Below are 25,669 nucleotides of genomic sequence, written 5' to 3'. Positions count from 1 at the left end.
ATGTTTCATTTAGACAGGTGGTCACATGCGATGTGTGAGTTAGCAGGGTTGCCAAGGGCCTCCTGCCACTTCCAAAATAATTCGGTCACCATGATGCCACATTGTTAGCCACTCTCACCATTAGAAAATCATCCCTTTGCATTAAAATGATCTCTAGAAACTAATTTGACAATAAACTATTTGTAAAAAAAAAAATTAAAAAAAAATCAAAAAAAAAATAAATAAAATGATCTCTAGAACTAACTTGAAGCTCTATAAGTGGTAGGAGACTGGCTAAAATAATATATTAAAACTTTAGCCTGAATGATTTGATATTAGCAAAACCTTGAAATAATAGAAAAAAGGCAAATAAAGTAGAATATATAAAAGTATTAAGTGGTGTACAAATAGTAAAAAAAAGGTAAAATCATAAATAGTAAAGAAACACTGGAGAATGAGTAAGAACAAGGGATGGGATTTTGGAAAAGTATGGGACGCAGATGCAAGGTATGGATGTTGTGGAGACCAGACAGGGAGAGAGGACATGAGAAAGGCTCAGGGAGGTGAAGAAAGGGGTGTGAGACAGATATGACCTGCTACAGACGTTAAGTTCAGGTTGGTGCCCTCTCTGTTATCATAACAGAAATTAAGCAGAATTACGCACATGATCTCTTACTGGCACTTTTGGTTTCATTGTTTCAGGGAATACAGAGTTATTTTAGCTATGTAAGTTTACACATTTCAGACAAGGTGATCACAAACTTAGGGAAATTAGGGAAAGAAATAAATGCGATACTGAAAGCAAAGAAACAAACATTCTAAACTTCTTCTTTTGTAAAACATAAAAGCCATAAGCCCATAAACCCAAATTCTGGAAAAATCAACTACAATGGGTTATTCAGACGGTGCAAAATTTATGTGTACCTGCAGCAGACTATCGTTTTGCTTCATGTATATAAGTTTTAAATGGAAAATGGTGGAAAGGGAAAATTATGTGATAGTGAAAACTCCTTTACCACTTTATTTATGATCAAGAACTACTGTCTGCAGCTGTGTTACAGAGATACTCTAGAAATAGGCCAAATGTTGAGGTATAAAAGACATATGCACTTGAAAAGAGCCAAAGCAAATATAAAGGGACCAATAAGAAGAAGATTTAGAAAGAACCCAATACAGACTTGTGGAACCATGTGAACCTGACCTTTGCGAAATGTCCACTGGAGTGGGCATGCGGTAGGTTAAAGGGGTATGGCTGATTACAATGGAGATAGGTTCTCCTGTGTATGATGCAAACTCTGGTCCGATCTGAACCCATTTGGGCTGGAGATGATGCTGGCGTTCCAAGGAGCCATGTACTTAACTAGTCTCAGATGGGCTTCTGGGGGTGTGGAGATGGTGGCACCATAACCGTCTCTTATCTCCCTCCCAGGTGCAGATTTTCTCCTGAAATGCTTTCTATTTAAAGACTTCCAGAAAGTGAGCTTAAATGGTTGGAAGAGGAGTCAGTGAGGGCTAACCCTGAATTATTGATTTAGGATGCATATCAACATAAACCCAAAGCCCTGCTGATCCATCTTTTCCTTCCATAAGCCTTCAGTGGACTGCCACTAAAGGGGCACTATGGGGAGCAAGTGTAAGGTGAAGAGATAGTGAAAGAGAAAGACTGATTCTTTGCTTGTTAGGAGGAATCAAGACATTTAGAGAACAGCTCCAGGCAACCTAAGGTTAAGGCAAAGTTGCATAAGTGCAGATATTGGTCTTTCCAGTGTAATCCACATATAGAATTAAAATACACACATCTGTACTGTTGGGTTTGTTCCTAACCAAGACAAGTTGGCAATTCAAGATTTGCATTGTGGTTGACTGAATTCCAAATTGACGGGGGAATAAACTAAATTACCCTAAGTTTGGACCAGACAACAAAATGCTGTCCCAATTTTTTGAAAGGCAAGGACAAAGAGTGCTGGTGAGTATATAGGATATAGGATCCTCTTCTTCTCTTAAGTTTGCCTTCTTCCTGAGGCTCAATGAACGGCTACTGGTGAAGATGATACAGATGCATGCATTTTACCAGCTTTGGGATTTATAAATTTGTAGTACAACTTTGGAAAATTTCAGGGACCGCCACCCTAATAGAACAGGAAAGGAAGATTGATGTAGCTCTGCATGCCTACTTTTCAATTTAATGAGTGGCTCTGAGAGACAAGCGGGTTGCTAAACCATTTATTTTTCAGATAATACCAGAATGCACTAGAAATACATTCAGAAGGAAAACACAGTAATTAATTTGTCACTGAAACCTGAGGGGTCCAGCTCCACTTATAGGTGATAATGAATGTTTTGCATGTAATTAGCAAGAATAATTAGCACATTCCTGGTAACAAATAGACTGACTGGTACTCTGCAAACAAAATTAATTGTTGTGCTAACAGAGGCAATTGTGTCTCTTTATTGTCTGACAATGTCCCTTATTTGCACTAATACCTACTTTAGACCTCTGCGGCTTTGTGCAGATAGGAAGGGGAATCTATAAAATTGTCCCTCCTCCATCTGCTTCTCAGAAATTTCGGGACCACCAGGGGACTTGTTTGTCAAAACTTGTTAAACAATTTGTAATCTTTAACATGTGTTTTACTGTATTAACGGATGAACCCATCAAATCAACTTACTGGTTAAGCCAGGAAAGTTACTCTAATCAATCAAATGCTGGCATTTTTAAACTCTGGAACTTTTTTTTTTTTTAACCTTCCCTTCCGGTTTCTGATGTTTCCAATGAAAACACTGAATGAGAAATGAGAGCGGGGAAAACTTCCAGTTAAGCTCTCCTGATGCATCCTGAGATGACTTTTCCCACCTCAGAGTCCTCACTGGCAGACTGCTTGGGCTTGCAATTGTGCCGCTCAAAAGAAACATAGGGGATTTGTGTTATAGTCCTAGAAACTGCTTTCAACAACACGTAGCATTTATACACACAGTGGGCATCTTTCTCCCTAACTTTGAAACACATTGTTTAAATTTCTAAAGTTTATATATGGGAAATAATTTTAATAAATATAAATATTCTAGTAATTCTGGGAATATTTGCAGAAGTTGAGAACCCTGTGGCCCCTGTGATAGAATTGCATCCCCATGGGTGCTTCCCACACTATGGGTGTAATAAACAATCACATCAACTGAACAGAAATCAACTTTAGGCTGCTGGTGAGGGCAGTGACAATTACTTTTCTAGGACTCTTCCAATAGGAACACAAGTTTTTGCGCTTTTTCTTTTGCGAGGTGAAACAAATATTTTGTAAAAATTGAGCTCCTACTGAAAGTAAATTTTACAAGGATTCTGATAATGGTGCGCTTGCAATACTTGATTCATACCTATATTATATTTTATGTATTACAACTTCTATCATATTGTCCTAAAATTAGTTCTATATTTATCAGATAATAAACCCTTTGATAGAAGAGGCCACATCCAATTATCCTCATATTTCCAGCACCCAGCAAAGTGCCCTTTGAAGACTGTTTTTTGTTGTTGTTGTTGCTTTTGGGTTTTTTTTTTTTTTTTAATGAATAATCCTTTAGAAAGAGTCAGGGCCAATCATTTCCAGGTTATTGAGTATAGATGTAAAGGAACAATTATCTTCCCATGACTCTCCTATTAGGAACCTGAGTTTTTGAGTTCTTTTGGAAGGTGAAACAAATTTTTTTTTTTTTTAATTTTCTGCTTTGGTAAATTGACCACCAAATTTAAACAGAATAAATGATAGTTAATGATTTGACCCTTAAGCTTTCCTCTTCTGTGAAAGCATGCTATGGATCTTGCAGTTAGGTTGCTTGATATTGGCTACTTCTTACACTGATTTCCATTAATCTAATTGAAATGATAACATACAGCTTTGACAAAAATAGATTGCAATGGATTATATTCTTCAGCAGTAGTCAGGAGGACAAGGAGTACTCTAAAAGGAAGAAAGTTGCATAAGCCAAAACTTTAAAAAGTAGAAAGATTAACTTAAGATCTACTTTGTATTGGAGATGAACTGGTTTTATTTTCTAACTGGGTCCTTAACTTCAAGATTAGAAGTGACTCCTGAGGCACCTGGGTGGATCAGTTATTTGAACATCTGACTCTTAATTTTGGCTCAGATAGTGATCTCACAGTTCTTGGGATTGAGCCCTATGTCTCACTCTGCACTGACAGTGGGGAACCTTCTTGGGATTCTTTCTTTCCCTCTATCTCTGGCCCCTCCTCTACTCACTCAAAATAAATAAATAAGCTTTTTTTTTTTAAGTGACTCCTTGCTCTCTATTACAGTTAGATTTGCATTTCTTGTCCCCCTGATGTTCTAATTTGTAATCTTTATTAATTAAGAAGGTGGCATTGACTAAATTCTTAAGGCCAATTTAGAGGTTTTATTAGGCTAAAAGATTACTTTGAATTGTTTTACTTTGTTTGGTGTTCATTAGGGTGAGTGAATCAAGAAAACTTTCTTTTTCCTGGGAATAACCTCAAGTAGGGTTTCCAATGGGTTTTCAGGAGAAGAAAACAAATATTAGGTCAGATTTTTAGGGGGTCCAAGCAGTAGGAATTATAAATATTGTATATACATGTGACAGTATACTAGACTTTAGCTTTTTTACGTGGCTTTAGGTAAAATCATAGGTTTGTAAATGTTTCCTGTTTGACTTCTCACTCACCATTTCTGTGCAGCCTAGCTTCAGGTTTGGACTTTTTCTTTCTTCTTTTTTAGCCACTGTTGTCATTTCCATGTCTCATACTGTATCAGGAGACAGTGAACGTTAGGAGCCATCTTGGGGTGAGAGGATAGTTTTTGGCTGCTGAGAAGTGAGGGACTGTTTCCTAGCTGGGATTTCTGTGTAAGTACCCCAGGAATCCTTTCCACATGTTCAGTGGAAATGGAAAAGTATATTTTATGAATAATAAGACACTATGGAATTTGGTCAGTTAAGAAGAGTGTACTCAGGGGTGTGTGAGTCCTGCCTTTCAGAATTCTGGAACATCTTTATGTCAGAGGTTTCTGGAAGTATGTGGAATTAATCAGATTGTCTTTAATCTGTTTGTCATTTTGTTTTTCCACTTATATTCAAACTTACTCAAAGAACATAGTGGATGAGTAGTAGAGGAAATTAGGTGTAGAGGGTAAAAAAATCAGGTGGAGAACATACTCTTTACAAGCAACTGAAATAAAGGACATAAGTCTATTCTGGAAATCTGCTGATGCTAGTGAATGACTCTTTAGGTCTCAGCAATTAGGCCTAAGACGTTAGAAATAGTAGCTGAATTAAATATGAAACAAAGACGCTCTTTTAATGTTAAAATCCCTATGAAAATTCTTCATGGCAAACTTTTAGATTACTTTCAGTAGGAACCTTTTCAATTGCTTGCACCTGATTCCTCAAACATGCAGGAGCACCTTCATTCTTCCCATCCAAGTTTATATACAAACATAGCTTTTTGGTACATGAACTCTTTGCTGTAGTGTAGTGGGGCAAATGTGCTCTTGGATTAAGTATATAATCATGAATCCCTCTCTTGTTGCCCTCCCATACCCCTTTGCACCTTTTCTTCCCCCAGCCCAGTGTCTTGAACTTAACTTACGAGTTTGACTTTCCCTGAACCAGAGCAATGAACTCATAGAATGATTTTAAGGTTGAGTAATTATGTCTCCAGGTGTTTGACATTTAAACCTTGAAGCTGAAACAGGAGTCTGGTCTCTCTGTATCCACTTATGATGAATGTCCTTGAAATATTCCACTTAAATTCTCAGCTGTAGTCAGTTTGCACTTCAACTGTGGACATCATTAGGAAATGGAAAAAAGGAGTCTTTCTTCATTAATAATTGGGAGGGCAGCCAGTCCTGGAAGCAAAAAGCTTTCTTCTGAGCTGGCATGGTCTGACTGCCCCCCACCCCGCCTCCCTTTTCACTCCTCTCTGGGTCAGAGTAGAAACTGGTGAACCCAGCAGTGGTGACTTGCTTTGTTAAGCTGTCCATATGTTGACTGATGTTTGGCAACCAAAAGTTTTAAAGCATTTATATATTGTTACAGTAAGTAAGTTTGTGGGAGCAGACTCATGTGAAGCTTCTTAATATTCCAAAGGGGTAAAAACAAATCTTCTTGACTCTGGCACTACAAATGTCATCGCACTAATGGACAATTCTATCAATTTCAGGAAATGACTTAAATAATTTTGAGCAAGATTGAAACAAATACTACAATAGTCACAAGGCTGATTCTAAGGGGTGGTCATTTCCTTTACTTCTAAAAGCCTCCAGAGATGATTTGCTCTATTTGCTGCGACTGGTGAGTCTCACCGTTAATTTGATTAACTATTTAACTTGATAAGTTTCCAATAAACTGTAATGTTTCTTTCTTATTAATATATAAATTCTCTTCTGAGGGAGAAACATTTTTTTTTGCCCCAAAGCTGTCAAATATATTCTTTAAGTCAAATATCTTCTATAAGTCAAATATATTCTGTAAGTATTTGGGACATGTATGGACCACCTCTACTTTCATGTATGTCAAACATGAGGCTTTGCCTGGAATTCAGTGTCTCATTCAGTGTGACTTGACTGGTCACTTATGGGAAGGGTGGGGACAAACTGAAAGGAATAACTGAAATCATACCAAAACGAATTTAGAAGAAAAATATTAGTTTAGATATTGGAGAACTCCATGGCATCAGCACAAAGCTTGAGAGTCCCAGTGTCTCACCCTTAAGGGAGTCTTTCTGATCTCATTAGTTTCACAAGTGAATTTGAGCTCATTGACTAAACGCTTAGCCTGCTTACATTAGATAGATACCACTTTGAACTTTAAAGCACGTTTCAAAGTCTCTTCCTTGACTATTACCTTACAGTTATGTCCTAGGAATAGTAATGTGCACATCCACAACTAACACTTGCTCAGCACTTTGCAGCTTACTGTTGCAACTGGTAATGACTGCTGCACGAGCAATGTTCCTCACTAGCCTAGTCCTCTCCAGAGCAGCACAAGCCAGACAGTAGTAATCAGCACAAGGTAGATGATAAATGTATATTTCCATTTGATCTTCACGTTGTAGTGAGATAAATAGGGCAGAGATGAAGAAACCTAGACCCAGAGAGAGGGAATGCATTGCTCATGGCCCTAGTGAAGCGTGATGGAAACAAAACTCAAACCCAGGCCTTCTGACCTCCAATGCAGAGCTCATTTCATGCCACCATTACTGATGAGGAACTGTCACTAATAGTTTAAATAGTTGGCTAAACAGGCACACAAGATATTCTGGAAAGGCCCTAAGTCTTATTTTCCTCTTTTGTCAACCATCCCCATTGACCATATAGTGAAATCATGAGCTACCTGACTGAGGTGTATCATGTGCCATGTTCTTGGGCTAGTGTTTTCTTATGCATGGATTTGTTAATTCTTGTAACAACTCAGGGGTACATGCAGTCATTATCCTCATGTTACAGATGAAAAGACAGAGGCACAGAAGGGTGAAATGACTTGCCCAACTTTCCTCAGTTAATTACTGGCAGAGCTGGAATGGGACCTCAAGCCATCTGTCACTAGAACCTGAGCTCTTAAATCAAGAGACCAAGTTTTCACCGATTGCAGAGCAATATGGTATTGACTTCACTAAGCCCATTCTCACCAGGAAACTAACTCCAGAGTTTGAGGCCTTCTGAGGGTAGCCTGAGCTCGGTGAGAAGCACATATCAGGATGTGTCTTCCCACACCCATTAATATTCAACACCCCACCTTTTAGTGCACAGATCCAGTCTCTCCTGCTTGAGGAAGGTACATAGACGAGTCATCTTTTGTAGACCCAAAGAGAGAACTAGGGTCCCTTCTGCTTTCTACATCCAGTCAAAACAACACCAACCCAATTTTTCTCTCTCAGGGTCTGCATTCTTCATTTTGGTCAGTCTTTAGTCTTTCTAGGATCTTCATTCATGCCTTCATATCCCTTTTAAGATATGGACACAAAAATTGGATGCAATAGCTTTAACAATTAGTTAAAGCTAAGTAGAGCTCTGGGTCTATCTTCCAGCCCTTGTGTATCATTCCCCATTACTGCACCTCGATGTACACTGGCTGTTCAGCAGCAGCTCCAGCTGGTGTTTGCTGTGTGAATACTCTAACTCCCTGGGTCTCAGGTGTCATGCTAGTGTGGCCTTTTGGAAGGGTTTTTTTAAAATCTCAAGATATGATGACTTACATTAAACTCTTGGACTTTTTCAGGTTTTGATGAGCCATTACGAATTTTTTAAAATTTGTTAATTCAATATAAACACCCTTTCATTAAAAGAAAGATTTTTGTAATCCCATCTACACTTTATAAATTATGAGTAGAAACCTAAGCACAAATTGCCAAGACTGTACACTCTCTTGAGCTAGCTGACTCATTGGATCACACACACACACACACACACACACACACACACACACCCATATTTGAGAAAGTTTTCCCCCACAAGTCCAGGGTAAATTATAGCACAATCTATATGCAACTTTGTGTTCTACTATGCTCCCAAGGGAGGTGGTGAAAATCCTATTTTAGACTCATAAAAAGTTGAGAAAACACTAGAAAAGACAGGGAATTGCTGTATACTGGCATAAAGACAAGCAGATAATTCAGAAAGTTGTTGTGGTATGTTCTACAAGTGTTGGATTCTCTGTGCCAAAGATTTCCTATTCAAATTTAATAGTATTCAATGGATTACACAGAAATATGTTTTTTATTATATAGCTATAATTTGACCATAGGTAGAATATAATAATGTAATAAAACATTTCACTGTCTGTTTGGAGAAAGACAATTTTATAGTTATAAAATTACAATCATTGTATTCTCAAGGTACATAAATGAATTCATTAGTCAGTACAGATTCAAGCATAGAATACTATTTGAATAATGTAAGCCCTTAAGAATATACTTAATTATTCCTAAAATAAATTTAACATTGATAGGGCTTATTTTTATGATTCAAAAATTGGGAAGAACACAAGAAATATAAATACAGAACTAAAATAAACCTAGATATAAGGACATTTGATTGTTGTTAACTGCTGTTTAAATAATTATTTTTCCAGGAGCTGTATTTGTACGTGTCTGGTGTGTTTATGTATGTTGGTGTGCGTGTGCAGGCAGGCATGTGGTGTATGTGTATATACATGTGCCTGCATGTCTGACTATGCACACACGCAACACGTGCACACACATATGGCACATGCATGCAATGTATGGTTCTATGTACACACTTGCATGCATGGCACACATGTGTACTATGCAGAGCGTGTGTGGTATGTGAATGTGTATACGTGTGTACACATGTGTGGTATGTATGCTGTGCATGCTTGGCGTGTGTGCACATGTGTTCATGTGCTGTGTGTGGGCATATGTGGTGTGGTGCATGCTTTATGCCAGTGTGCCTGTGATGTGTTTGTGTCCTTGTATGGGTAAGCATGTATGTGCATTGTGAAGCCAGAAACAATATAAGTTTAGGCATCTGCTCCGGCAATTGGCTCTGTCTTCCTGGATATTGCAGTGTTTTGACACTGTCTGAAGCAGAAGCTTTATTGCCTGAGGGCTACTAATTGCACTGACTATGTTTTTCTCTCTGGATTTCTCATGACATTGCTGGTGACACACAACATTAATGTTCAGACTCTGAAAAAGTTTTTCTTTTTTTAATGAGACAAATGTGCATACAGCTGTTTTCAGATACAGATGTTTTCTCATGGTAACCATTGACTTCCAGCAATACATCCTGGAGGGATAAGAGTGGTTGAAAGGAAATGGGACACTAAGGAAAGTAGAGGCATTCTCAGCCAGTCCACTCGCCTGTGTTCCACTCTACACCAGTGCAGCTCACCTTCATCGTTTGTCTCTTTGGCTTTGTTCACTTTCTCCCCCTATCTTTTGTCCTTCTTACTAACTGAACTTCTCTAATTCTAACTACCCGTTCCTTAAATTCAAGAGTGTTCATAGTCTAAAACCTGCCCAAATTCCCTCAGTCCATTCTAATCCTAATTTCTCTGCATCCCAGTGCCAGTTACTGTAGTAAGCACGCTCCATATTTTATCTTGTATAACCCTCCCAATAACTCCATGGAGTAAGTACCATCATGATCTCAAGTCTATTGCCTTAGAAAGTAAAATTCATGTTAGACATTTGCTCAAGATCACACAGATATTATGTGATTGCTGAACCGTGGTGTGTCTCCTGCCACCACATTACACTGCACACTCACTCTTCTCTGTAGACTTTTAGTGTATGTATTAGTGATGCATATTCAAATTTTAAGTAATAGGTCATTTGCTTTCTGGACCTTGCTTTCTTTTTTTCTTGTGACTAGAACCCACTTACTCAAAGAGATTGTGATCGTTCTGTGTTTCTTAACTAGTAGGTTTTCTGTAGTTTTTTCGATTTTTTTAACCATTTTATTTAGTTTGAGTTTCTCCTACTTCTGTTATCCTTCCTTCCTACTGTCTTTTGCTGTCCTGTCATTTCGTCTCTTACTGTGTGGAAATTAAATTTTCTGTCATGTACTGGTTTCCTTTGAACTTGTTAAATGTAAAGTAAATCAGTGACTTTCTTGCTCTTCTGGAAAAATACAAAGACTTATAACCAAACTTCAATAACCCCAACATGCCCACATGCTATTGCTGCCCAGTCTTTGAGACTGGTCTTCTATTTTGTAAACCTCAAAAAACAGATGTTACCAGTTTATTATTTAAATTTCTTATATTTAGTTTTATTCAAATTTACCAATTTGTATTTACCGATTTCTTTGTGGTCATTTCTTTTTAGATCATAGACTTTCCTTCAGGAAACATTTTCCTTCTTCCTAAAATTCTTCCATTAGATATTTTTCAGATTCTTTTAAAGTATGAAATATTTTGATTATTATTTTGTTCTTAAAAGAGGGCTTTGCTCCTGAAAGATACTTTTGCTTGATATACCATTTTATAGGTAAGAACAGAAAATGTCACCATTTTAAAAGTATTCCACTCTTATTTGTCTCCCACTATTGCTGCTGAAAAGTCTGCTGTCTGTCTAATTGTTCTTTGGTTGGTGACCTAGATTTTCTTTTTGGGGGCTTCTAAGATCTTATCTCTCCTAAAACTGTTCCTCATTTTGACTAGGTTTTGAAGAATTAATGTTTTCTTTTGGTTTATTTGCTTGGAATACTTTTTCTTTCATTTTTGGATTCATGATTTTAATTAATTCTGGAAACTTTTCAGTTTTTCTACGTATTTCCTCTACTCTATTCCTTTACTCTTTTGCTTAGGTTCCAATTCCATGCATGTTAGAGCTTCTCATTCTTTCCTCCACACCTCAACCTCTCACATTTTTCCTTCTTTTTCTCCTCTGGACCGTATCTTAGTAATTTATTCACATTTATATTCCAGCCTGAGGCACATGTTTAGTTTTCCAGAGCAATTTTTTCAGTTCTATTTTCTTATTATCTTACTTGTGATTTTCCTCTTATATTTTAACCTCTCAGCTTCACTGGCATGTATGTATGTGTGAAGCTGAGAATGTTGAAATAAACGCAGCTGTTCTTACTTCAATAATCAGGCATGTGAATACTGGCCCAGATTTTCATCCTATGTAACTTTATGGGAACTCTCCCAAGACATGATTCAGATGACTGACCTTAAACAACCACCTCCCTGTTCATCCATCAATCATTCACAAATCCATCTGTTTCTGAGTAGGTTATTGCAATTGCACTGAAATACCTAGTTTCTACAGTCTCAGGGGAAATGTGTTGCAATCCTCATCAATGGTAATTTTCTTTAAGGAACTGTTAGTACAGAATACAAGACTTTCATAATAAATTTTAAGTATGACTGTATTATATGTACCTACTTCAACAAAACCAGGGACAATGATTATAATGATTTGGACTGCATACACTGGAGCTAGTAGTTTACCAACAAGGAAATTTTTTCTTGAGATGAAATTTAAAAACTCCATATTTCCCATCTGCTCATGCCTTGATCGTAAATGTAGTATTTTAACATTTGCTTTGCCAAATTAGTATGCTTGCCTTAGATTGCTGAGTTCCCATATTGTTTTCTTCGGTTGAATCTGTGTATCTTTATTCAGAAGATGTCTTTGAATGGAGACATTTGGAAATGTTCTATAATGTGGGAAGCTTATGTTCAGATGTGTGTGTGTGTGTGCATGTCTGTGTGTGCACCTGTGTGTGTGCATGTGTGTATGCACCTGTGTGTGTATGTGTGCATATGTGTGCATCTGTGTGTATATGTATATCTGTTGGGTATCGAGAGGGAGAAGGACATAGGAAGGAAGAATGAAAAAGATATGGCTACTGTCTTCATCTTCATTTTCATAATTATACCACTTCTAATTAGGATTCCATTTTGAAAATAAAATACAGCCACAATCCCAATCACATCACCAACCATCTCTCTCAGGAGCACAAGAAGCCATTTTTACAGGTACTTGTGATTCCTTTTTCTCTTATCTCTCTACAACTATGGGGTACCTCATAAGCCTTTTCTGTTAGTTTCCAGTGCTTCCCTCTATAATACACTTCCTTGGGGAAGATCATTCACTTCATAGTTTTCAATAACACCTTTATGCCATTGATTTTTAAATGTTCATGTACCTAGATGACACATTACAAATTATTTACTGGCCATCTTCATCTGGATTTCTTTAGTCACTTCAAGTTTCACATGTACAAAATCAAAATTATCTTCCTTTACAAATTAATTTCTCTTCTTAATGTCTTTATTTCTTTTATAGATCTTACCAGGTTCTCTTGTTAAAAATCTTGCAATGTTTAAAACTTTTGTTTTCCTTCTATCTCCTTAACCAAAACTGATTTGTCTATTAGGCACAGTAAGCACAATGCCCAGGACCTATGATAGTCTTAGAGGACCGTGGAAATGTTTTAATTTTAATTAGGTTAAAAACTGTTTAAATATATAATACTGATATATTCATCTTTATACCAGTGAGATCACTACATATATACAATTTGTGGAAGAAAGAACTCATGAAGCCAAAAGTGACTAGCCCTCAGTGACTATTCAGTCTTTGAGTCTTATTGATACTTTTAATACACTTATCCCATTTCTTTTCATTTTGCTTTATTGTGATAAATCCAATTCAGTCCTTCTTTGTTTCACATCTGGATAATATCTGCTGAATTCTATTGGAATGCTAAGATAACATATGAGAGTGGGTTGGACAGAGAGGAAGTCTTCTATAAAAGCTAAGTGAACCTAGCTTTATGCCTCACGAAAGTAAGCAAGAGTAGAAAAAACACTGAAATCAAGGAAACTAGTGGCTGGGGTATAAATCCGAGTCTTGATTTCCTTACTTTTAAGTTGGTTTAATAATCAGTCTACTTTCCTTATAGTGTGGTGGTGAGTAATTCAATGGAATTGAATTAATTGTGTAAACTTTTAATTGTTATATGACTTCCTTTGTGTTGATTCGTGGACCACGAATAGACACAGATTACCTGAATTTATCAAATTTAAACCCTGACTGACTTCAAGACTTTTAACTTGGTCCCACTCTCTTTATTTCACCCAATTTCCCACCAGACTTCCATGTACTGATCTTTCAGTCTTTTGTTTTCCTCACATCCACATATCTGTAATCAGCAACCCTACCACTGAAATGCTTTTTATGGCTCCCTCTAAGTCAAATGTATTGCTAACTCTGTGTGTATTTTTCCAACCAGTTTCCATACTCCTTAAGGACATATTTTATTCTCTTTGTTTATCCCATAGAGCAGCATCTTGTATCTATTTTATGTAATTACTTGATTCCCTTGTCTGCATATGCTGGTTCCTCCACCCACAGTGTGTTCTCCTTTCCAGCCACCTTCCATAGCCCACTTATCTTTCAGAGTCTCACTCAAGGCCTGAATCCTTCATAAAGTGTTTCCACTATTGTGCCCCTGGGACTTCTTTTTTCGCTGAACTTGTGTTGCACTTCCTGAATAGTTTAGCACCTGGTTGCACAGCATGTGCCTTTCTAGAAGTGAAAGAAGAGAATATGTTTAGGTAAAAGCATTGTCCACATTGTAAAGGGATTAAAAAATTTTTTGGATTGGCATAGTTTGAGCTCAATATGTATTTTACATAATTAAAAATGGCCAATGTAAGATTATCTTCATTATGTAACATAGAGGGGATCTAGGTGACCCAAATGTAGACTAAAGTAGTATTTTTTTTGTTATCATTGTTGAGAGAATAGCAGTTCAAGATTTAAAAACAATCAAGGAAATTAAAATGTAGGCATCTGAGGCCCCAATATGGCCTTAAAGAAGCTGACTACAACAATATTCTGTGTAATCCATGTGTGGTAACCTAACTCTGCTCCAGGAACCATGAGCTGGCTTGACACCTCCCTTCCTTGCCTAATTGCTATGATTAATTTTTGCACTTGTAATATAATACTTGGCTCTGTACTATAACAGGGACCCAAAGGTCTCAAAGCTGTTCAATTCCTGAATAACTAAAGAAATTCATGAGTGAACTCAAGGCGCTGAACAGCCTTTATGAATAGCAACTGGCTGTATGGGTTGAATGTGAGATCTTTCTGGATTCTTGATGATGTAGGTATGGTGTGTGAATTCTTTCTGTGGTATAAGGGAAATATCTAATGACAGCAAATTGCTTATTTTGGACCATTTTGAACCTGGTTTTAACATTAGGGGTAAAGACATACCACATCTGCTAAAGAGTCAGACAAAGCATTTTACTGCAGTCTGGTCCCAGTGAGTGCCTGTGGCCTACCTCAAGCCTTGAGTTCAGAACCTAAGGAAAACTGATGGTTGACTGGTAAGTCACACTTAATGATTTCTACTGGGGGCACATGTCTGCACTGGGACTGGAAACTTCAAAACCAGGGGGAGGGAAGGCCTGGGGTAAGGGGTTTTGAGAAGGGTGGAAGTGAACAGATCAATGTGTAATTTAACTACAGGTGACTATTGATATACTGCAGTTTGGGGACACTTGGACATTTTAAGTTGTAAGGCAGGATATTTGGGTAAATGGGTGACCTAGAGACATAGAACTTCCATGCTCATAAATACCCTTTTAATAACCAATTTTCTCTTCTCTCACTTCCTCTCTGACTCCCTCCACTTTCTCTCAAACTTTCTGATATATGCACATACCAGAAACCTAGAGAAATTCCTGTCAGATATCTGCTAAAGGGCTTGGAATGAAGAAATAAAAAACCCAAAATGACAAAGTAATAACACCACTCCTGGGCGAAACTGTGGCATAGTTGTAAGTCAGAGGAGTGCCTACCATAACTTATGGATAAATCCTGCCATTGAAAAGTGAGAGTATCTTCCTCAGGGGCACAGGTGGTAAATGGAAATGGACTGACAGGACTTGAGGATGTCCAACTCTTAAGCTTCTCCTGACTTCTGTGAATCACTAGCCTTAGGATCCCAACAGATTTTAAAATTTCATTTATTTATTTTTAACATTTTATTTTTTATTTTATTTTATTTTATTTTATTTTTTAAATGTTTTATTCATTTCTAGGAGAGAGAGAGAGACAGCGTGAGCAAGGGAGGGTCAGAGAGAGAGGGAGACACAGACTCTGAAACAGGCTCCAGGCTCTGAACTGGCTGTCAGCACAGAGCCCGACGCGGGGCTCGAACCCACGAACCATGAGATCATGACCTAAGCGAAAGTCGGACGCTTAACCGACTAAGCCACCCAGGCGCCCCTTATTTTATTTTTTTGAGAAGACACAGAGAGACAGAGTATAAGCAGGAGCGGGGAAGAGAGAGAGGGAGACAAAGAATCCCAAGCAGACTCCAGGCTCCAAGCTCTCAACACAGAGCTCGATACAGGGCTCAAACTCTGGAACAGTGAGATCATGACCTTAACCAAAGTCGGACACTTAACTAACTGAGCCACCCAGGTGCCCCAGTATCCCAATAGTTTTTAAGACTCCCTTACTTGATCCTGACATGGCTGCCACACAAAATGGAAAACTGGGCATAGAGGAGGACTTCCTTTGGAGATCCATCTATTTAATGAAGAGACAAGGCTTCCTGTGGTGGTTATGCTCTGCCATGCTCTGTAAGGTGGCAATTACACTTGGATCAGCAGTAGAGTATCTGGGCACCTGGGTGGCTCAGTTGGTTAAGCATTTGACTTTGTTCGACTCAGGCCATGATCTTGTGGGTTTGTGGGTCTGAGCCCCACAATGGGCTCGATGCTGACAGCTCAGAGACTGGAACCTACTTTGAGTTCTGTGTGTGTCTCTCTCTCTGTCCCTCCTCTGCTCATGTTCTCTCTCTCTCTCTCTCTATCTCTCAAAATAAATAAATAAACATTAAAATAAAAAAACAGTAGAGTACCTTCCAAACTATAGCAGAAGTCAAAGAAAGAAATAAAACCTCGTTCTTCTACCCCTTGTCCCAAACAAAACCATTTTGTACTGACTCAATTTTCTTTTCTTCTACATTGGATCAGAGGTTGCTTTGTGAATTTGGAACACAACCAAACTGATTTTTTTTAAGTTATTTGTTTTGAGAGAGATAGAGAGCAAATGGGGGAGGGGCAAAGAGAGGGAGAGACATAATCCCAAGCAGGTTCCATGTTTGCTGTCAGTGCAGAACCCAATGCCGGCTTGAACACACAAACCATGAGATCATGACCTGAGATTAAGAGCTGGATGCTTAACCGACTGAGCCACCCAAGCACCCCCACAACAAAAACGATTTTTACTTCGCAGTGCTTAATAACTGGCTTACCTAAATCTCCCTATGAATGGAGAGAACATAGAAGTATGAAGTTATATCTTTTTGATTAATTTTTGAAGTGGTCATATTTTTCTGAAAAAAGTTGTTATAAGAAACATGAAATTCAATGAATGCAGTGAATAAATTACTAAGTGAAGAAAATCAAATCAGTGAGACAGAAATAAAACTTGAAGAGTGTTTAGAAAACAAAGGAAAAAGATAGGTGAAAATATGAGGAAAAAATAATGGTTATGGAAGGTATTTATCAAAGATGGTGTCAATGGATAACAAGGATAAGGATAATAAGTCAAAGGATAATAAGCTTGCTGATAAAACAAAACAAATTTAATATAAGTAATAAAAAAACATTGAAGAAAATTTTCGTGACCTAAAGAAAGACTTCAATGAAAATATTTAAAATGATCTAGGTAAAATTATTAAAGACATACTCCTAGATATCACCAAGCGCTGTGCACATAGGCAAGTTGTCAATTATGAATCACATCAAAGAAAGAGTTTCCTATAGAAAAAAGTAATAACCTTAAAAAAAAAGTTTCTATAGTGATTGGATATCTATAAACAAAATAGCAATCTCGACCTAAAACTTATACCTTATATAAAAATTAACTCAAAATGGACCGCAGACGTAAAATGTAAAGCATAAAACTATAAAACTTTTAGAGAATACAAAATAAAATCTTTGAGAGTAAGGTAAAAGGTTTATAGATATAAGAGCAAAAGTGTAATCCATAAAAGGAAAGATTGATAAATTGGGCCTCCTCAAAATTGAAAAGTTTTACTCTATGAAAGCTTATGTGAAGAGAAAGATAAGATCAATTGCATACTGGGCAAACATATTTGTAAACCACATATCTAACAAAGCATTAGTGTCTAGAATATATAAAGAACACATAAGACTCAACAGTAAAAAAAATCCAATTAGAAAATAGGTAAAATACATGAAGAGACATTTCAACAGAGCCTATATACAGATGGAAAATTAGTCCATGAAAAGATGTTCAACATCATTAGCCATCAGGGAAATTCAAATTAAAACTACAATGAAAAAAATAAAACTACAATGAAATATTACTACACATTCATCAAAATAGCTGAAGCTAAAATTTTAAGTGACAATGTAAAAGGTTGGCAAGGATGTGAAAAACATGGATCACTCATACATTGTTGCTGGGAATGTAAAATAGTACAGTAACTCTGGGAAACAGCTTGGCTGTGTCTTAAAATACTAAACATTTTATTACCTAAGACCTCACAATTGCATTCATAGGCAGTTATATCAGAGAAATGCAAATTTATGTTCACACAAAAGCCTGTACACTGATGTTCATAGCGGGTCTACTTTTAATAGCCTCAACTGGAAGCAGCCCTAGTGTCCTTCAATAGGCAAACAGTTAAACAAACTGTGGCACATCCAGTCAACAATAAAAAGCAACAAATTATTAATACACTCAATTAATTATTAAAATGACTTGAATTAATTTTTAGAGAATTATAATGAGTGGAAAACCAAAACCCAAAGGTTATATGATTCTATTTATATAACATTTTTGAAATTTGGAAATTTTAGAAATGCAGAGCAGATTAGTGGTTGCCAAAGGTTAGGGGCAAGGTGTAAGAGTGAGATGGTGTGATTTAAAATGACAACAGGGTGCCTGGGTGGCTCAGTCGGTTAAGCGTCCAACTTCAGCTCAGGTCATGATCTCACGGTTTGTGGGTTCGAGTCCCATATCGGGCTCTGTGCTGACAGCTAGCTCAGAGCCTGGAGCCTGCTTCAGATTCTGTGTCTCCCTCTCTCTCTGACCCTCCCCTGCTCACGCTGTCTCTCTCTCAGAAATAAATTTTTTAAAAAACATTAAAAAAATAAAATGGCAACAGTAGTGGTCGTTGCCATGATGGAGCTGTTCAATATTTTGATGGTGGTGGTGAATTCATGAATCTATGCAAGTGACAAAATTGTATAGTGTGCACATGTGCACACACAGAGAAACAAGTAAAACTGGGGAAATTGGAATAAGAATGATAGATGCTATCAATATAAAAATCCTGATTGTGATATAATTTTGCAAAATATTACAACTGAAGAAACTAGGTAAATGGTACATAAAATTAGCCTGTACTATTTCTTACAACTGCATGTGACCTTACAATTGTATCAATAAAAATTTCAGTTGAAAAAGTGAAGTTATCTGGGTGCCTGGGTGGCTTAGTCGGTTAAGCATCCTACTTTCGCTTAGGTCATGATCTCGCGGTTCATGGGTTCGAGCCCCGCGTCGGGCTCTGTGCTGACTGCCAGCTCAGAGCCTGGAGCCTGTTTCAGTCTGTGACTCCTCTCTCTCTGACCCTCCCCTGCTCACACTGTCTCTCTCTCTCTCTCTCCTAAAAATAAAAAAAATAAAAAAAAAATTTTTAAAAAAATTTAAAAAAAAAAAGTGAAGTTATCTAGGACATATCCAACTACCTAACCTACATAAACTAGTCAAAAATATTTCCTATAACAATGAAAAAATAAACAGAAATAAGAACAATTGCTGAGGGGACACCTGGGTAGCTCAGTCAGTTAAGTGTGTGACTGTGGATTTCAGCTCAGGTCATGATCTCATGGTTTGTGGGATCAAGCCTGGCATCAGGCTCTATGCTGACAACACAGAGGACCTCTGTCCCTCCCTTGCTCACTTGTGCAAGCTCTCTCTCTCTCTCAAAATAAATTTTAAAAATATTTTTAAGAAGAACTTTAGTTGGAAAGGACTGAAAGTGAGCTGCAGAACTGTAGCTAATTACAAATAAGAATTATATATACAAAGATATTTTAAAGAAATAATCTACATTTCATATCAAAAATCGTATCATAAAACTGATAAAGATTGTGTTGGATGGTGGAGTGGTACAAAAGTTCCAACTGCTATAAAGAACAAAGAATGTTGCTTTTATGATATACCATATTAACAAAACAAAATAAAAATTGTATGATCATCTTAATAGATGCAGAGAAGCATTTGACAAAATTCAACATCCATTTAAGGATAAAAACTTCTAACGAAGTACGTATAGAAGAAATATACCTTAATATAATAAATGCTGTATACAACAAACCCACAGCTAACATTCTGAAGGATGAAAAACAGAAAGCTTTTTTTCTAAGATCAGGAATAAGGCAAGGATGCCCATTCTTGTCACTTTTATTCAACTTAGCATTAGAATTCTTAGACACAGTAATTAGGGCAAAAAAGTCCCCAAACCAAAAACAAACAAACAAAAAACCCCATCCAAATTTGATAGGAAGCAGTAAAACTATTTTCTAAGGACATGATACTATATATAGGAAACCTTAAAGATTCTACCAAAAAACTATTAGAACTAATAAATGAATTCAGTAAAGTCACTGGATACAAAATTAACATACAAAAACCAGGTGTGTTTCTATGCACTAATTATGAGCTATCAGAAAGAGAAATTAAGATTTCAATACCACTTAGAATTGCAAAAAGGTAATGAAATACCTAGCAACAAATTTAATTAAGGAAGTAAAAGGCCTGTACTTTGAAATCAATGTGATAAGACATTGATAAAAGAAACTGAAGATAATATACATTAATGGAAAAATATGCTCTGCTCAAGGATTGGAAGAATTAATATTGTTAAAGTGTCTATACTACTCAAAGAAATCTATAGATTTAATGCAGTCCTATAAAAATGCCAATAGGATTTTTCATGCAACTGTAGCAACAAATCCTAAAATTTGTATGGAACCACAGAAGATCCTGAATAGCCAAAGCAAACTTAAGAAAGAAGAATAAAGAAGAAGGTATCATGTTCCCAGATATCAAACTATACTACAAAGGTATAGTAATCAAAACAATATGGTACTGACATGAAAACAGACACACAGATCAATAGAACAGAACAGAAGGCTCACAAATAAACCCACAACTGTATGGTCAATTAATCTATGACAAAGGAGTCAAGAATATACAATGAGAAATAGACAGTATATTCAATAAATGGTGTTTAGAAAAACTGTACAGCAACATCCAAAAGAATAAAATTGAACCACTTTTTTATATCATACATAAAATAAACTCAAAATGGATTAAGTACCTAAATGAAATATTTGAAACCATTAAAATCCTAGAAGAAAACATAGTCAGTAAGCTTTTTGACATTGTCTTAGCAATAGTTTTTTGGGCCAGCCTCCTCAGGCAAAGACAATGAAAGATAAAATAAACAAATGGCATTATATCAAACTAAAAAGTATCTACCCAGTGAAGGAAACAATAAACAAATGAAAGGCAATCTACTGAATGGGAGAAGATATTTGTAAGATATCTGTAAGTCATATATCTGATAAGGAGTTAATATCCAAAATATATTTTAAAAACTTCTACAGTATCAAACAAACAAAACAAACAAAAGCAAATGGGCAGAGGACTTTAATAACCATTTTCCAAAGATGGCATACAGATGGCCAACAGGCACATGAAAAATGCTCAGGATTGCTAATCATCAGGGAATTTCAAATCAAAACCACAATGAGATATCACCTAAGCCCTGTCAGATTGGCTATTTTCATAAAGACAGAAAACAAAGGATGAAGAGAGAAGGCAACCCTTTTACATTGTTGGTGGGAATGTAAATTAGTACAACCAGTATGGAAAACAGTATGTGGCTTCCTCCAAAAATTAAAAATAGAGCTACCATATGATACACTTCTGGACATTTATTTGAAGAAAATGAAGACACTAATTCCAAGAGATACATGCACCTTATGTTCATTGCAGCATTATTTACAATAGCTAATATATAGAAGCAACCTAAGTGTGTCCATCTATAGATTAATAGATAAAGGCGGTATGGTGTGTGTGTGTGTATGTGTATAATGAAATATTAATCATAAAAAAGAATGAAACCATTTGCAACCACATGGATGGACCTAGAGGATATTATGTTAAGTGAAATAAGTCAGAGAAATACAAATACCATATGATCTCACTTATATATCAAATCTAAAAAACAAAACAAACAAACAAAACAAAACAGCAATAGACTTATAGATACAAGAAACAAACTGTTGGCTACGGAAAGACAGGATTTGGGGTGGGTGAAATAGGTGAACAGATTAAGAAGTTCAAGCCTCCAATAAGTAAGTCATGGAGATAAAATGTACAGTAGAGGGAGTATAATCAATAATACTGTAATAACTACATGTTGACAGATGGTAACTAAACTTATCATGGGGATTATTTTGTAATACACAAAAAAATTGAATCAGTAGGATATACATACAATAGAATATTGCATATCAATTATATTGCAATAAAAATTACTTTGTTATTGCTATTGATAATTAAATGCATACTAAGAATTGTTTTGGAAAACTTGGTTTCCATCATAAAAATTAAAAACAGAATTTCTACCTTCTGAATCATTGTAGAAGAAAAGCAACTTGTACAGTCTACACACACACATGCACACACACTCACCAAACAAATAAGATGATATAAATAAGATCAAATCAAGTCAAACAATGATAAGAAATCCAAAGTGAGATATATATTTTATTAAAAGATTTGTGGTCTGGAATTAAGTTAAAAATAATATTTAATTATCCCTGCTTGGGATTTTTTCTCTCTCTTTCTCTGCCCCTCCCCTGCTTATGCTCTCTCTCTCTCAAAATAAATAAATAACCATTACAAAATAAAAAAATAAAAGTAAACAGTAAGCAAAAAGAACTCTGCAGGATGGGAGCTAGTGGGGATTTTCCTTGAAGGTTATGTATACCCTTCCCAGTTTTCACCTGGGTGTTCTCTTGAACATTTTCCAATCAGGCTTTTGCCCCTGCTGCTTCATCAAACTGCTATAACTAAAGTCATTCATGCTTCCACCGAATGGTATCCATTGGCCACTTTTCAGTCCTCATCTTTACTGACTTTTTCAGGCATTGGCTCAGTTGATCACTCTCTGCTGGAACATTGTCTGCACTTGGCTTCCAGGACACCATTGCCCTGGCCATCTCCCAACCTCCTGGCCTCCCTTCTCAGCCTCCTTTGCTGGATCCTCCTCATCTATTCAACCTCTACATGCTGGAGTAGCTGAGGACTCATTCTTGGACCTCTTAAAACAATTTAAAAATTTCTATCGATACTCATTTCCTAGGACAACTCATGCAGTCTCATGACTTTAAATCCAGTTTATATGCTGATGAAAAAGAAGGGAGAGATTTGGGCTGTATTTAAATAGATTCTAGGACAGCCAAGGCAGAGTGTGCTTTTGAGACCACATTGATTGGTCCCCAAGGCTGGATGAAGGACATCATATAGGTCAAGGTTTCTCAACATTGGCACTATTGAGCCAATTGAACAAAAAATTCTCTGTTGGGAGGGTTTTCCTTTGTAGAGTAAGGTGGTTAGCAGCATCTTTGGCCTCTACACTTTAGGTATCAGTAGCAATCCCCCCCCGCCCTCCAATGCCCAAGTTGTGACAACCAGGGGCATCTTCAGACAATGTCAGATATCCCCTGGTGTGTCAAATTATCCTGGTTGAGGGCCACTGGCATAGATCATCAAAGAGGAAGGCTAGAAATAATCCCAATAGAGAAGAAGGAAATAGGTGTGAATATTCAAGAAATTGGGTCACTTTACAAAATAAACATGAAGAACATTAAAGCTACAGAAACAAGAGGATCCAAAGTAGGGTTGTTAATCTTCTAATTGCAAAGAAATATTTGTGCATAGTTGGTACCAAAGTATCTTTAAGGAATGATAGAAAGTCCCCACGGGCCAAGCTGACTGCTTATTCTGTATAAAGTTTCTGTATTTATGAAGGGAGGGAATGAGTTAAGTGGTTGGCAAGAGAAATAAAAATTCTAGATATTCATTTGCTTGATTGCTGACCTTCTTAATAATATTCTTTTTCCATTTAATGTTTCCAAGTGAAACTGAATATTCCTTATGGACTCATAAATACATAAGCCCAGGACTTGTTTTAGCTCAGTAGATGTTTCTCTAGGGCTGATCAACATGGTCAATCAGATTAGCTATTAATGCATCAATCACAAAATGGTCATTTTAGGTTGACTGTGCAGAATCCAATGGGTCTCTTCCTGTCATAATAGCTAACCAAATTAAATTGAGCGTTGAAAGTTAACCATATAGAATCTCTTAGATTTGGAGTTTTTCCTTTTCTTTATTCTTTTCCTAGCTCCCTTATTTTCAGCTTCCATGAATTTTCCCTCCTATTTTATAATAATAGTCTTTTGTTGGATTCAGAGAAAAAGGCAAGGGGTAGAATAGAATAGTTAATTGAGGGAGAGGGTAATATATTTTTAACAAAAGTTGGGAAGGAATTGTAGCATTTTAAACAAACAAAATCCCAAAGTCTCCATATACAATCATTGGTCTATTAAGAAAATAATTCTTACTGGATTACAAAGAGATGATATATTCATATTGTTATTAATATTTATCTTTTGTAAATCCTATATTTGTCAGCTTGTGGTCAATTATAGATTTTTTTCATGTGCTCAGACCAACTGCTAAAACAATTTAAATAATGGTGTGATTTGTTCAGTTTCTGTGCCTTGTTTTACAGTATTTCTTATAATTGACATCCATATAATGTCTGCATCTTGTAGTTTTTGTTGAATCACAAACATTATTTGAATTCATAAATATTAAATTCAAGAATATCAATCTGATTTTGCTTTATGTATATTCAGATGGTTTTTAAATAAGAGGCAAGGTGGAAAAATGAATGTAATGCTAAATTTGTTATGACGACATTGGAAAAGAATGTCAAAAGGGAAGCAGGAAGTTTGAAAAAGTCTTGATTATGTTTCCATAAATATTTGTTTAGAAGATGCAGTAAATTCCAATATGTAAAAGCTATTATTTAAAAGAAAAAATAAACTTTTTCTTCCCCAGGAGTTTTGCAGAATTTTTAGCTACATTTTTCTCTCTACATTCAGTAGTATGAATTTGCATGTTTTGAGTCTACATACTTAATAATTATGTGGAAATAGAAAATTAAAGGCACATTTCTCAGCTTTGGACCACAGGTATTGTACATATAAAGTTGCTGATGGGATTAGAAACACAATGATATTCATGTGTCAGCCCCATTTACTACATCTTGATGATTTCTGAAGGAAGTAATCAAGACTTCACAAATTCTTGTGAAAGAGGAAGACAATATGTTTCAGTTCATAAGATAGAAATGAACTTTGCTAAAGATTGCATTTATTTTAATTAAGAGAATTGGACTGTGTTTTCAAAGATGGATTGAGAATTTGTTTTACTAAAAAATTCCTAATAAGTGGACCCATTGCAAGACTATCCAGAAAAAAATAAAACATTCCAGCAGATTGATCAAAATCCTATGACCTCACTTAACTTTCCTTCAGATAATATCCACTAATTTAAAAATATTCTGGTAATGACAACTGGCTACTTTTTTCTGACCAAGGAATGCCTTTTCAGGAGTGCAAAGTTTATTGTAGTGGGAAGACCCTGACTTGCAGTTCTTGCCAAGATGTTGTGAAGTCCCGAAATTATTTTGGGGGAAGACATTGGATCTTTGGCTCCAATGAAACCCTCCATGTCCTTCCTGGCATCTCATGTTGGCCTGCTCAAGTGAGATGATTATGGCAAATTAGGGGAACTGCCGATGGCAGTGAGTTGTTTTGGATCTTTTGGCCTAAATCATAGATCAAAAAGATGTATATATATATATGTGTGTATATATATATATGTGCATATATATATATGTGTGTATATATATACATCTTTTTGTTTTAAAGCTTTATTTTTTTGGTGAACTTATATTTTTGTTACATATTAATTTCTTTTTCCATCAAGGTTGGAAAAGTGTTTTGTCCGAAAAGCAAACCTAAATTTTCTGCTTTTTTC

The sequence above is a fragment of the Hyaena hyaena genome, unplaced genomic scaffold, assembly GCF_003009895.1.
Source record: "Hyaena hyaena isolate Hyena2069 unplaced genomic scaffold, ASM300989v1 scaffold_1447, whole genome shotgun sequence".
NCBI lineage: Eukaryota > Metazoa > Chordata > Mammalia > Carnivora > Hyaenidae > Hyaena > Hyaena hyaena.
This window is presented reverse-complemented; position numbering follows the sequence as displayed.